This window comes from Panicum virgatum, chromosome 9K, assembly GCF_016808335.1.
Source record: "Panicum virgatum strain AP13 chromosome 9K, P.virgatum_v5, whole genome shotgun sequence".
Taxonomy (NCBI): domain Eukaryota; kingdom Viridiplantae; phylum Streptophyta; class Magnoliopsida; order Poales; family Poaceae; genus Panicum; species Panicum virgatum.
The window spans coordinates 54,614,634-54,628,194 of record NC_053144.1 but is presented as its reverse complement, the minus strand read 5'-3'; the positions used below and the strand labels follow the sequence as shown (position 1 = coordinate 54,628,194).

Here is a 13,561-nt window from a genome sequence, read left to right as displayed (position 1 = left end):
TCCTGCCCCTGCCCTGGAGGACTCCTCCGATGTGACAACCCGGGGCCCTTTACACTCTTCGGCTTCCTGCTTCCGCTGTTCCGCCTTCGGCTTCTTCTTCGTCTGCTGCTTTTGCCGTGACGCCTTCTTCCACCACCACCAGGCACGCCGGCTTGGACACCCCGGCCGCGACGTTTTGGCTCAGCTCAGTCGTAGTACCGATGTTCCATGTACTAGGGCTCCTGCTGAGCACCTCTGTCATGCGTGCCAGTTAGGTCGTCATGTTCGACTTTCTTTTTCTTCTTCTTCGCATGCTGCACATGCTTTTGATCTTATTCACTGTGACCTGTGGACATCTCATGTACTCAGCATGTCTGGCTATAAATATTATCTGGTCGTGGTGGATGATTTCTCTCATTACTCTTGGACTTTCCCTTTGCGTGTCAAGTCTGAGACTTTTCCCACCCTCCTCCACTTCTTTGCCTGGGTGTCACTCAGTTCGGCCTCACCGTTAAGGCCGTCAGTGCGACAACGGGCGTGAGTTCGATAACTCCACCTCCCGTTCCTTCTTCCTCTCTTGGGGTGTTCAGCTGCGTATGTCTTGTCCGTATACCTCTCCTCAGAACGGCAAGGCTGAGCGGATGATTCGCACGACGAATGACGTCGTGCGCACCCTTCTGATCCAGCCTCTCTGCCCCCGCGCTTCTAGGCTGAGCCTCCACACCGCCACCTACTCTTAACCGTCTTCCGTCCACTGCTTCTTCTGCTCCCACTCCACACCACGCTCTTTTCGATACCCCTCCTCGCTACGACCACCTTCGTGTCTTCGGGTGTGCATGTTACCTTAACACCTCCGCCACCGCTTCTCACAAGCTGGCGCCTCGCTCGACTCGTTGTGTGTTCCTTGGGTACTCCCCTGATCAGAAGGGGTACCGATGCTACACCGCGTTCTGATCTCCCGACACGTCGTCTTTGACGAGTCGGATTTCCCCTACTCCACCTCCTCCACACCTTCTCCTGACCCGAGCTGGAGTCTCTGTTTCCGACTGACCTGGTGGTTCAGCCACCGTTACCTGTCTGTCCTTTCCCTACAGGTTTTCCCGGCGCACCGGCACCGCTTCCGGTGATCCCTGCGCTGCGCCGAGCGCGGCCCCGGTGCCTTCCCCTGCACCTGCGCGGTACGCTCAGCCGATACAGGTGTATCGGCGTCGCTCGGCGCCGACACCGGCGCCGCCCGCTGAGCCGGTGCAGGTGTACCGGCGTCGTTTGGCGCCGACACCAGCGCCGCCTCTTACTCCGGAGGCTCCTACACCGGAACCGTCGCCGCCGCTGCCTCCGCCGACTCGCTCTCGAGCCGAGCCGGCGGTGTACCACCCGCCAGTCATCCATCGGGATCCTCGGCATATTCACCGAGGCCAAGTCTGACACGTCTCTCTTTATCTACCGCCGTGGGGATGAGACTGCATATCTGCTGCTCTATATCTATGACATTGTGCTCACAGCCTCCAGTCAGCAGTTGCTTCAGAGTGTCATCTCCTCTCTGCAGCAGGAGTTTGCTATGAAGGATCTGGGTCAGCTCTACCACTTCTTGGGCGTCACTGTTGAGCCTCGCCCGTCTGGTCTTCTCCTTCACCAGCGGCAGTACGCCTTTGATATTCTGGAGCGGGCTGGGATGACTGATTGCAAGCCCTGCTCCACTCCTGTCGACACTCAGGCGAAGCTGTCTGCTGATCTGGGTAATCCGGTGGCTGATCCTACTGCTTACCGGAATCTGGCCGGCGCTTTGCAGTACCTCACCTTCACCAGGCCGGACCTCACCTACGCTATTCAGCATGTCTGTCTCCATATGCATGAACCCCGGGAGTCACACCTTGCTGCGCTGAAGCGTCTCCTCCGCTACGTCCGTGGCACTGTGGACCTCGGCCTGGTGCTTCACCGCTCGTTCTCTGAGCTGGTGGTCTACACCGACGCTGACTGGGCTGGCTGCCCGGACACTCGTCACTCCACTTTCGGCTACGCCGTCTTCTTGGGCGGGCAACCTGGTCTTCTTGGTCGTCTACCAAGTCGGCAAGCCGTGGTTGTTCTTCCCGCTCCAGTGCCGAGGTGGAAGTACTGGGCTGTCGCTAATGGAGTGCCGTGGCGAGAGGCGTCCTGGCTACGACAGGCTCTTGGCGGAGCTCCACAGCCCGCTCGCCAGCTCCGCCAAGAGCACGCTCGCCTACTACGAACAACGTCAGCGCCGTGTATCTCTCCACCAACCCCGTCCATCATCAGCGGACGAAGCACGTGGAAGATCGACCATACACTTCCGTGCGCGACAAGGTCGCCATCGGCGATGTTTCGAATACCCCATTGTCCCGACCTAACTCCCCAGTTTGCCGACAATCTTCACCAAGAGACTACCCCTCCTCGACCTTCTCGGTAGTTTCGCTCCAGCCTCAACGTAGCAGGTGGCTAGTTGTGGCTGGGGGGGGGGGGGTGGGTATTGCCCTTTGTACTCTTCTTGTCCACTTTGAACACCGCTGCGCCGGTTGTTCAGACTTGGGGGGGGTGTGTGTATATGTGTAGAGCCCGCTGTATAGAGGCCCATGTATAGGAACTATATATACCCACCCTTCTAGGGTTTGGAGATATACATCCATTATTCTCTCCTACAGTAGCCTCATTGTTTGTTATTTTTTAATAAAGAATATAAACCCTATTAGTATTACCAAGTTGTGCGATTTGTCCACAAGTCGGTGCCGGAGCATTACTGGGACCCTGAATCGACTTGTCGATTAATCTCTATTAATCAAGACTTGCTGCGGCTAGCCCGCTCTAGTTGCTGCTGGCACACGGCCTGCGGAGCAATCGATCTAGGGGAAGATAGATAGTCCCGTATAGCAATATACTTGAAGGCCTGGTCGTGGGGGATGGGAATTGAGGAAGTTGTTTGTAATTATTACAATAAGATTTAGCAGCTTGAAAGTCTTTGATAGCATGTGCTTATGAACTGTTCCATGCAGCAAGTTCCGGATGAGTTCGAGAGAGTTTTGGTTGGTATACAGTCTTACATAAGTATCAGAAGGCATTTTGATGATATTGCTTTCTCTGTCTTTGAGACAGATGAAGGCCACTCTCCTAACAAAAAGGTACTGCTGATCTTGAATGAATGAACTTGAAGCTTGCTCATTTCTTGATCCGCTTAAACTTTTATGTGATATTAAAGTTCAGTACTGTCCTTGCAGGATTTCATGGAAGATCTATGGGAGCGCATTCAAATTCTTTCCCGCAGTGGATGGAAAGTTAAAAGTGGTATGCAAAAGATAACCTTTGCCCTGTTGTTTCAGTGGCATTTTTTTATGTCATCTGCAAGCTAATATTTAGTCACTATTTCATAATCCATTTCATCTGCACACAATTATTGAATTTGAAATATTTATTCTTTTGTCAAATCAGGTTGCATTCTATACAAAATCTTAAAACACGCTTATGCCCACTTTGCATATGCTTTCCTGTTATGACTACTGACTGGAAATCTAATTACTTCCCTGGCGGCCTGGCAGTTCCGAAGCCCCACTTGCCATTTGAAGCTCAGCTGGTGGCTGGAAAGTCACATCGTCTTTCCCCGATTAGTTGCCCTCCGCCTAATCTCTCGCAAACTTCTTCTGAAATATTAAAAGGACAGGAAAAACATGAAGCTGATCTGAAATATCCTCAAAGGCTTCGTAGACTCCATATCTTTCCGACAAATCAAGCTGAGGTAGTTTGCAAATTTATTTGTTTGCGCTGCAAATCTCAGTTATATGTGGTGATATTTTGCCATGAGTGTTGCTTCTATTGCTTGCCAGATGGCTGGCTATGGCTTCAAGCTAATCTCATACTTTGGTACTAGTTGCCATCCATTCCATATTGAGTTATGAGTTGAATTTTTATTTTAATTCAAGTGTGACACATGTGGAAATAAGTTAAAAAAAATGATATGCCCTTTCTCTTCCTTTGGAACCTGAAACTATTGCCATCTTGTTTTTGAGTTAAATACATTAGCTCTTGGCCTGATAAAACTATTCTATCCCGATACATAACATCTTAATAGTGTATAACGGATCCAAATCTACTTTTTCATCCGGGAGGTCAGTCAGATACTTTGGACATCATATGTTTGCAATTTCACATTTGTGCTTTTGTTTGTGTGCACTAGTATTGTTGCATGTACACTATGTGCTGGGCGTTTCACTGGGTACCAGTCTATGCATATTGGCTCCAGCTGTACATCAATAAAAACAGAAACTTCTTTCGGTATCCATCTTACTGTTAATTTGTTGTAGCTATATTCTACCAATAATGCAATAAGATATTGTAACTATACAACTGCTGATGGAAAATGTTTGTTGTGTTTTGCATATCTAATCAGCTATTGTTGGTTCACAGAATATGCAGCCTGTAGATCGTTTTGTTGTTGAAGAATGCATATTGGATGTGCTACTTTTCTTCAATGGCTGGTCAGATCGTGCAACTTGTATTTTCCAAATTTGAACTTTATTATATCAGTGTTAATACTGCCATACCTATTAAGCTATGAGTAGAAAAACATGTGATTTCAGAGGATATATTGGACCTGCTCTTAAGCGTATCCCTGGAAGATATGCCTGATATCAAGTAGTTGTTAGATTTTATTTGACAGGCTCTGTGTAAATATGCCTTATTGGTTTCAATATACTTGGTACGTCATTTCGTTCTTCAATTGAAGATGGTTACATTACCCCTTCCTTCTATCCATCATTGGAGTTATTTTTTTTTCTTGGACAACGCTGGAGAGCTGTGTGTCTTTGTATTAAGGTAGGAAAAAGACAGTCCAAACAAAGCTTCAAAGGCTAAAACAACAAATGCACTAACAACACCACTAGATAACACAACACAGACAAAGAATACCAGTGCAAAACACATTGAGTGTACACAAACCACCAAAAGCAGCAGAGGCTACGCACCAAAGCCAAAGAAGAGCCTAAGACCAAATGCCAGCAAGGCTCCTGACTCTGGCAACAAACCATAGTTGAGCTTCATCTGAGATCTATTGTGGAACTACCTTGACCCAAGGCGTGGCACCATTAAACACACAATCGTTGTAATGTTTCCACAGCCACCATGCTCCCAGGATGATCAGTGAATTAAGACCTTTGTGCCCCCCCCCCCCCTGTCCACAGAAGCCTTATCGTTAGGAGAAGGCGCAAAATGTTGCAGTCCAACCCGGCTGAAGAGGTGTGCAGATCGCGTGCAAAAACACAAGAGCAGAAGGTGTGCTGTACTGTTTCCCCGCAAATAGGGCACCTAGCGATGTGAGGAAGGCCTCCATGAGTCAAAGTATTAGCAGTCCAATAGCTGTTCTGGACTGCCAGCCAAAGAAAGAATTTTCAGCTATTTGAGACCAAGATTTCAAAGACGCCACTAAGATTCAAAGAAAGTGCTACCATAGAAGAAGAGCCGATAACTCGAACTGGTAGAGTACAGGCCTGATGGAGAATGCCGCCAAATGTGTTGATCAGCTGTCTGCCCGTATCTGGAATTAGGAGTGTCCTGCAACAGAGGGAGAGCCTCGGATGTCCCACTCCCAACTGCCTATGGTTCACAGTACTATTCGGGACATGCAATGAACCCAAAGCACATGAACAGGTGAAGCCCAAGAAGATTGTGGTGGGGGAAGGGAGCTCCCTTGATTGCAGCCTGAACTGTCACTGCCTGAAACAGGAGGAACAAAATGTGACAGCTGCAATGGTGTTTCCTAAAGGAGAGAGAGGGTGGGAGTAGCAATAATATTTTTCATATGATTACTGTATCATTTTGGCTATACTCATTGTTCAGAAGCTTGAACCATAGGAACTCTATTAATTTTTTTTTACATTTCCAGTGCAGTATACTATCTATTTGTTTTTCTGAATGGTTTGTTATAAATTGGAAAGGCTTGTTGTTGTTTGTTATAAATTGGCTTATGGTTGTAGCTAAAGAGAATAGTGGTATCTTTAATTTGAAAGTAAGTTGATTAACCTGTATTTAGTATGAGGTTCTAGGAACATTCATTGAACTTTATGTTTATGCTCCTCTATTGAATTAAAGAGCTTCAGCTTGCTTACTGATTCCATCTTGGTTATGTTTTCTTTGAAGGATAGTCGGAAAGAATGTGCATTTTATCTGGTCAGCCTGCCTGTCTCTTTTCGATATGAGTACCTGATGGCTGAAACCATATTCTCACAGGTATTACTTTCTCATTTTAATATTAACTTGTTGTGGGGGCTAAAATTAAATATCAGTTTCTTTGTACCTTATTTTGACGCAAACTGTATCGTTTAATTTTTATTCTTTTGTCTGAATTACTTGTTTTTATTTGCATGCACGCAGAACAATAAAAAATTAATCCTGAAGTATTTGATCTAATTACCTATGTTTGTACCATACTTCCAACAAATATTTATTAGGATATTTGACAGAATTTGTCACATTGACAACCTAGGTTGACATGCAGTTGCATGTACCATACCCCTGAAACAGCATCCATTTTAGACTGGAGCTACTTGTTAGTAGAGAATGAATATCTTACCTTCTTGCAATCAGTGCAAAATCATTTTGTTTAAATCATAAGGAATTGGTTCCCCGCGTCTGGATTGGAGCCTAGGACAACCATGCCAATTATTACTGTGAAGTATGTGCTCTGTACAGAGAAGTCCTTAGTAAAAGATATTACTGTGAAGTAATTTGTTCGTTGTACAGAGAAGGCATCCCTGCAAAAAATAGGTGTGGTCCTAGGCCACTTTTTTGACCTGGATCAACTTAGGTTACCAGTTTTGATTTTGAAACCTTAGTAGCCACAAAGTGGATAGTTCAATAAGCACTTATCAGATTATGTCTTAGGAGGTATATGTCCAATTTGAATTATGATATCCGGTTTCCTATTGATACCTTTTTTGCAGCTACTATTGTTGCCGAATCCACCTTTCAGGCCAATTTATTATACATTGGTTATCATTGATCTTTGCAAGGTAATCTTTCGATGCTTCAATTCTCTTCTACAAATGCAATTAATGTGTTTGCTTGTTAGAGTTGGAATTAATTTGCAGCCAAGTTTGACTTTTTGAATCATTGCAGTTTGATAGTGCAGTTAATTATTTAATTTTACTGCCTTATTACATAAGGTTATAAGATCTGCTTTGACTGAGAAACTAAGCATTTTAATGAATGATATCACACTACCTTTCTTTGTAAACTCTTGATTGCCCTCTTCTAATATTATCGACATATAAGATTTCCATTTCATGATTGCTTACACTTACACATCTTGAGAGGCATTTTATAATTCCAGTAAATGAAATTCACCTTTTATATGTCATGAAAAGGTTTGAATGTCAATGTGCTCTACATGTCTAAATCGTATGGGCCAAATATGAATGTGAATATGGGACTAAGTGGTATTCTGAATCTACAAGTAAATCTTTTTAGATGCCTCTATGCTTTTAGTAAACTATTTGTTAAGTCCCTAAACATGAAATTAATTCAGCACCCGCCTTTTATCCACCAATGTTTTTCTTATCCTAGAGGCTAGAGGCAGTTTCCCATCTTTAAAGGATCGTTTTGAAACGAGGCTCATGATCTGAAGGTTTCTTTCAGGCTTTGCCAGGTGCATTCCCTTCAGTTGTGGTTGGAGCTGTGCATGTTCTTTTTGACAGAATTAGTAACATGGACATGGAGTGTCGCACCAGGCTTATCCTATGGTTTTCACACCACTTGTAAGTTGATATCTGCTTTGCATTCTGTATTATTATTTTTGCTATTTGGCCTAATATATTGCCATATATTTTTCATGTTGTCTTTTGTTTAGTACATCCTTACATGTTCAAAACCTGAATCTGCCATAATCACCTCTACAGCTTCTTGTAATCATTGCATTGCTGAACAATTCTTTGAGAAATGGCTACAGAGGATCAGTGTTTTCTATCAAACAATTGGTTATGTTGTAATATAGTTTTAATGATATTTCTCTACTACAGGTCAAACTTTCAATTCATTTGGCCTTGGCAGGAGTGGTCTTATGTCAAGGACCTCCCAAAGTGGGCTCCACAACGCGTTTTTGTCCAAGAAGTGTTGGAAAGGGAAATCCGCTTGTCCTACTTTGAAAAAATCAAACAGGTTAGTCTTGGTCATTCTTTCTTAAGGAGGATTTTCTTTTAACACTTGTTTACATTTCATACTTGTTTTCTTGAACGCGCATGAGTGCATACATTTCATACTTCTACTTTTTATGCTGATTTTTAATTGGCCATTTTGCGTCATTTCCTTTATAGAGTATCGAGGATGCTGCTGAGTTAGAAGAACTGTTACCCCCAAAAGCTGGCCCTAATTTCAAATTCCTTAGTAATGAAAGCACTGAAAACACGGATGGCCATAAGTTATCAAAGGAACTTTTTGGCATGGTTAGAGGAAAGAAGAGCATTCGTGATATTATTTTATGGGTGGAGGAACATGTAATTCCGACAAATGGTGCTGAATTTGCCCTCGATGTTGTTAGCCAGACACTTCTTGACATTGGATCAAAAAGTTTCACCCATCTAATCACTGTGCTGGAGAGATATGGTCAAATAATCTCTAAGCTATGTCCAAATGAGGAAATGCAGTTATTGTTGATGGATGAAGTCAGTGCTTATTGGAAGAACAGTACCCAGATGACCGCTATAGCTATTGACAGAATGATGGGTTATCGTCTGATATCAAATTTGGCTATTGTTAAATGGGTTTTTTCTCCTGCCAATGTTGAGCAATTCCATGTTTCTGATCGCCCATGGGAGGTAAAACCTCTGTCCTTGCATCTGTGTCCAAAAAGTAGTATATATATGAAGCACATTGAAAACAATTTTTAGGGAAGTCATCATTTTTTTTCCTCAAATACAGAAAGTCAACAAATTGTGACCTTGTGTATACTCAATGAAAGTTCAGTTTTCTGTGGATGCATATTTTATCATAATATGCATTTTCGGTGCATTCTTTTTTGGCAAATGTACCCTAGAATATGTTATAACTTGCTCCCCATATTTTATTCCAAATATTATATATCTCATCGAGATTTTCTCCAATAGATTCTCAGAAATGCTGTTAGTAAAACATACAATCGGATCAGTGACCTCCGTAAGGAAATTCAGTCACTCAAGAAAGGTCTTCAAGTTGCTAAAGAGGTCAGTGCAAAAGCCATAAAGGAGCTGGAGGAGGCTAAATCAGTACTTGAGATTGTAGAGGGGCAACCTGCACCAGCTGAAAGACCAGGTAGGCTAAGGCGGCTCCAAGTACATGCTGACAAGGCAAAGACAGAGGAAGTAACTATGGAGGAATCTTTAGAAGCAAAAGGAGCTCTCCTTGCTCGGGCTCTTGAAGAAAGCAAGGTGCATTATTTGCTTTTATTTTTATTATCTCATTTCTTCCTCTATGCGTCCATTATGTGCAGTTTTCTATTGTTATTGCATAATCTTTCAATATTTTGCAGTCGGTCACAGACTTGACTATTTCACTAACTTACTGTTGTCTGATCATTTGGTTTGACAGGAATTGCTTAAATTACTATTTAAGAGGTTTGTTGATGTGCTTACTGAACGTTTGCCTACTGTCTCTGCTGATGGAGAGATCCCTAATCTTCGCGCTGGATATCAAAATGTAAATTTTGCGGCCAGAGATCTTGAAACAGCAACAATGGAGATAGACAATGAAAATGGAGCAGATAAAAATAGGTCAGTCTCATATTAAGCTTTCACCACTGTTATCAGCATAACTGCTTGTCTGCTTTTACTGTCTTTGGTACTTTCATCTCGCCTATGTTGGCATGTTGCTTTGCTATCTTGCTCATAGAGTCATAGACACAATTTTTAATTAACATTCTCTCAGATGATGGGGAAAATTTGGATTTTGAGTAGAGTTATCTCTAAATCAGTCAAAATCAGCTAATGTTTGCCATTATATTCTTCTGGACCACTAACTTGTTTTCCATCTCCACAGTGAACCAAATGGGCAAAACACTAAAAATGGTTACAGTGTTGGAGAGCTCGAGCAATGGTGTCTTTGTACACTGGGTTATCTCAAGTCATTTTCCCGCCAATATGCAACTGAGGTTAGTATTGCTATGCCTTTGCTGAAGTTGTCATACTTTTGTATGGATATCAGGTTGAACCAAATTATTGTGAAAAATGTTGGACCAACTATTGTCCAGTTTCTTACCTCAAATGGCAAGGATGAGGTTTAGTAGGGCCAAATGTAATAATTGCACATTACAGAAGGATTACTCAAATTATTCCATTGGTTTGAAAAACGTTCGATGGTAGCACTGATCATTTGATATCCTGCGCAGATTTGGTCTCACATAGCAATGTTGGATGAGGAGGTCTTCGTTGGGGACATTCACCCTCTTATCCGGAAAGCTGCTTTCTCTGGTTTGTGCAGATTTACCAATGAAGGTTCTCAGCTTTGATTTTTGACCCCTCCTTTTGAAAATGGAGTGTAGTTAACCTGTATGACACAGCAGACATGTTCTAGCCTTGTTTCACTAATCCACCCGCCCTCAAAAGCACTTGAGCTAGTGGTTTTGGTTCATCATGTTTTTTTCTTCTTCCGTTCTTTCAGTTTGCTTATCATTATCGATGAAAATTATGGGAGATCTAAAAAATTAGAGTGCTTATTAGGTAATTAAATTTTTGCTAGGTTTACAAAAGTCACGTCTGAATATACAGGTGGTTTGATGTTAGTGTTACGTGAGAGGTCGATACACTAATGACTGGCAGTGCTCATTAATGTGCCTGGTGAACTATTAGCCATCTGATATATGCATTATTTCTTGATAGCTATGCATGGAATGGTCATCATCCAAGATGAAATACGAGAGTAACTGTTGTACCTCAGGTTCTATTTATGATCCATGGAGTTCCAGTTTGTGCTGACAAACATTGATTCTGGCTGGTGCGGGTATGGTTCTTCACTTCTTCCTGATTAGTGGTTGGTTTATGCCTTCTTTTGGGACCTGGAAACCATCGGACGGTCTAGCACATTTTCATTTGGACCGAGCAGTAACTGGAGTCACGTGTCAATCATTTTCTTTTGACAATTGACCAGCATTAACAGCATTTTGCTTAGCGTGGAGACGAGGATCAACAGGCAACACCCACTCAAAACCTGGACCTGTAATTCGGTCAACACCAACTTCGGGCGTCACGTTCCACCACGTGACCGTGCAGCCTTGCAGTGTCACTTGGTCACTTGGGATCCGCCTCACGGCGATGCCATCGCAAGCAACTTTTATTTTTCTGGAACCTCAGGCCAGGCACGCTGTCCTCGATCTTCACGTCGTGCACAGCCCTTCACGTTTTTTCTTATCGGAAACCCGTTCTTGTTGCATCTGGATTTGCTTCGGCCAGGAACGGTGACTAGGCTCTGCTGGCATCTGCTCGACCGTCCTGATGTCCAGGTGATATAGGGTGGATGAAAGCCATTTGGCAGCGTGGCAGCGAGAGAAATGAGACAATAATATGTTTAAAAACAATAATAAACGACTTAATTTGTACATCAAACGATTCATAAATGTAAAATCTTGTAAACCTACAGCATTAATCTACTTATATCTGCTATAAAGTGCTAATGACGACTTTTCTCTAAAAAAAAGTGCTAATGGAGGAGGTGCTGGGGTGGTACCCGAAATGCGGGCTCATTGTCTAGGGCGTCGAGTTTAGGCCCGTCAACTGATTTTCAGGGGATTTGGGCATTTTAATTGAAGAGAAATTTGTGTAATTGTGTTGCTATATATATGCCCGTGATTAATTTGGGAAACAGGTATCGCGCTGTGGTTTACACTAGTAAAATCAGTGGTATTTTCAGGACAACATTGTCAAACCAAAGTTATTTCCATAGCATTTTTTTTTTCAAATCCGTGATCTAAGATTGGGCAATTACTTTGTGCCATCGTAATTTTTAAAAATAAAAATATCATATTTGATCTCAATGGAAGGCGAGGTCTATATGTGTTGCTGACATTGACAAACAACACACTGCAAAATTACAAATTACAATGAAGGGATACGAAACTGTCGACATAATAACAAAGTAATTTAGATTCGAATTTTTTGTGTTGTTCCCTAAAATACAGTATATATCCTTCTCGTGATGTTATTGGTATTCATATGCAGCCCACATTATATACACATTGTTACCATGGTTAATTATTTGCTGACTGGAGTAAAGACAGTCGTTATAGGTGAACTAGAGCCAACACCAACAACAATTAGCCATGCCAATCGGAAGAATTGTTGTATCCTAGACTGCTAGATATCAACTAGCATGGGGGCATAGCCCAAAAGCAAACACACCCATTTTGCAAAAAAAAAACCAAACACACTTAGCAAATATTTTTTAAAAGCAATGAATGGACTTAATTAATTTGTACAATAAACGATTCAAAAATCTAGAATCTTATACTAGCCTATAATTGGATCCACTTGTTTCTACGAGCAACCTAGCTGCTAATGACGACGCTCCAACTAATGTCTAACTATCTTAGTTACTGTTATAAAAAACTATCTTAGTTACTGTACTAGTCCGACGTAGTCGAGCTCCACCGATCCCAGCCACAGCTTGCCGTCGCTAGTCCGACGTAGTCGAGCTCCACCGATCCCATCCGCGCCGAGCCGGACGCCCACCAGGTGCTTCGCGGGGGGCGCCGTCGCGTCGAGCCGCGCCTTCTCCTGGTTGAGCGCCACCCAGTAGCCTCAGGATTTTTTTTTAAATTTAATCCCTTTTAATCTAATATTTTAATAATAACTCATGCAGATCTAAATTTCCAAAAACTATCCCTTTTGGTCGCGCCAAGCTCCGTGGCGCGACTCCTTGAAGAGTCGTGCCACATGCTTTGGCACGACTAAGCTGCCACGCTGGAACGCCTGCGGCCAAGCAGCTGATGTGGCAAGGCTGAGTCGCGCCACATGCATTGTCGCGACTGAGTCGCGCCATGTGCCATGGCGCGACTCAGCCTGATACACATTGGGCCCAATAAGGAACCCTAGCCCACTTTTCTCTTTTCTATTTGTGTCTCCTTTCTTTCCTTGGAGCCGCTGGCCGTCGCCTCCCTGGGCGGGCGCGGAGGGCGCGTCGCCCGCTGCCTCCTCTGGGACGCCGCGGAGGGGGCTTCGCCCGGCGGCGCCCCCTGCCTTCTCTGGGACGTAGCTCTCCCTCACCGGCCAGTCCGCGCTCAAGGCGCACCTCCTCACCGCGCTCCAGTCCGACCCCCCGAAGCCCATCACGAAGAAGGTCTACGACGCCATCTCCGAGCTCGCCGGCTTGCTGCCGCCGCCGCCGCCGGGAGTGGACCTCCTCCCCCTCGCCTTCCCCTCCGGCGACGCCTCCCCGGTTTGTCCTCCCCATCCGGCACCCTAACCTGCCTACAACCGCCGGCCATGGCGCCTGCAGATCTGATGCCGCCCCTGCCCCTAGCCCCCTCCTTTCAGGACCTTGTCGGCCACTCCGGGCTCCCTGCAGGTCGGCGCCCCCGGCTGCCCTGCAGGCCGACTGGTCCACTGGTCCCTGGAGGCCGCCG

The 13,561-nt window shown here is 44.3% G+C and overlaps 1 pseudogene across 1 annotated transcript in view; it reads left to right on the top strand.

The window, feature by feature from the left end:
• LOC120652379 overlaps window positions 1–10,830 on the top strand; it is a 29,350-nt pseudogene extending 18,520 nt beyond the window's left edge. The window contains exons 7-19 of the transcript XR_005666554.1: window positions 2,985–3,110; window positions 3,207–3,273; window positions 3,525–3,721; window positions 4,390–4,460; window positions 6,123–6,207; window positions 6,921–6,989; window positions 7,615–7,733; window positions 7,995–8,133; window positions 8,289–8,789; window positions 9,078–9,377; window positions 9,538–9,719; window positions 9,985–10,096; window positions 10,334–10,830. The product of XR_005666554.1 is annotated as a nuclear cap-binding protein subunit 1-like (transcript). The remainder of the gene's footprint in view (window positions 1–2,984; window positions 3,111–3,206; window positions 3,274–3,524; window positions 3,722–4,389; window positions 4,461–6,122; window positions 6,208–6,920; window positions 6,990–7,614; window positions 7,734–7,994; window positions 8,134–8,288; window positions 8,790–9,077; window positions 9,378–9,537; window positions 9,720–9,984; window positions 10,097–10,333) is intronic.
• Window positions 10,831–13,561: the final 2,731 nt, after the last annotated feature.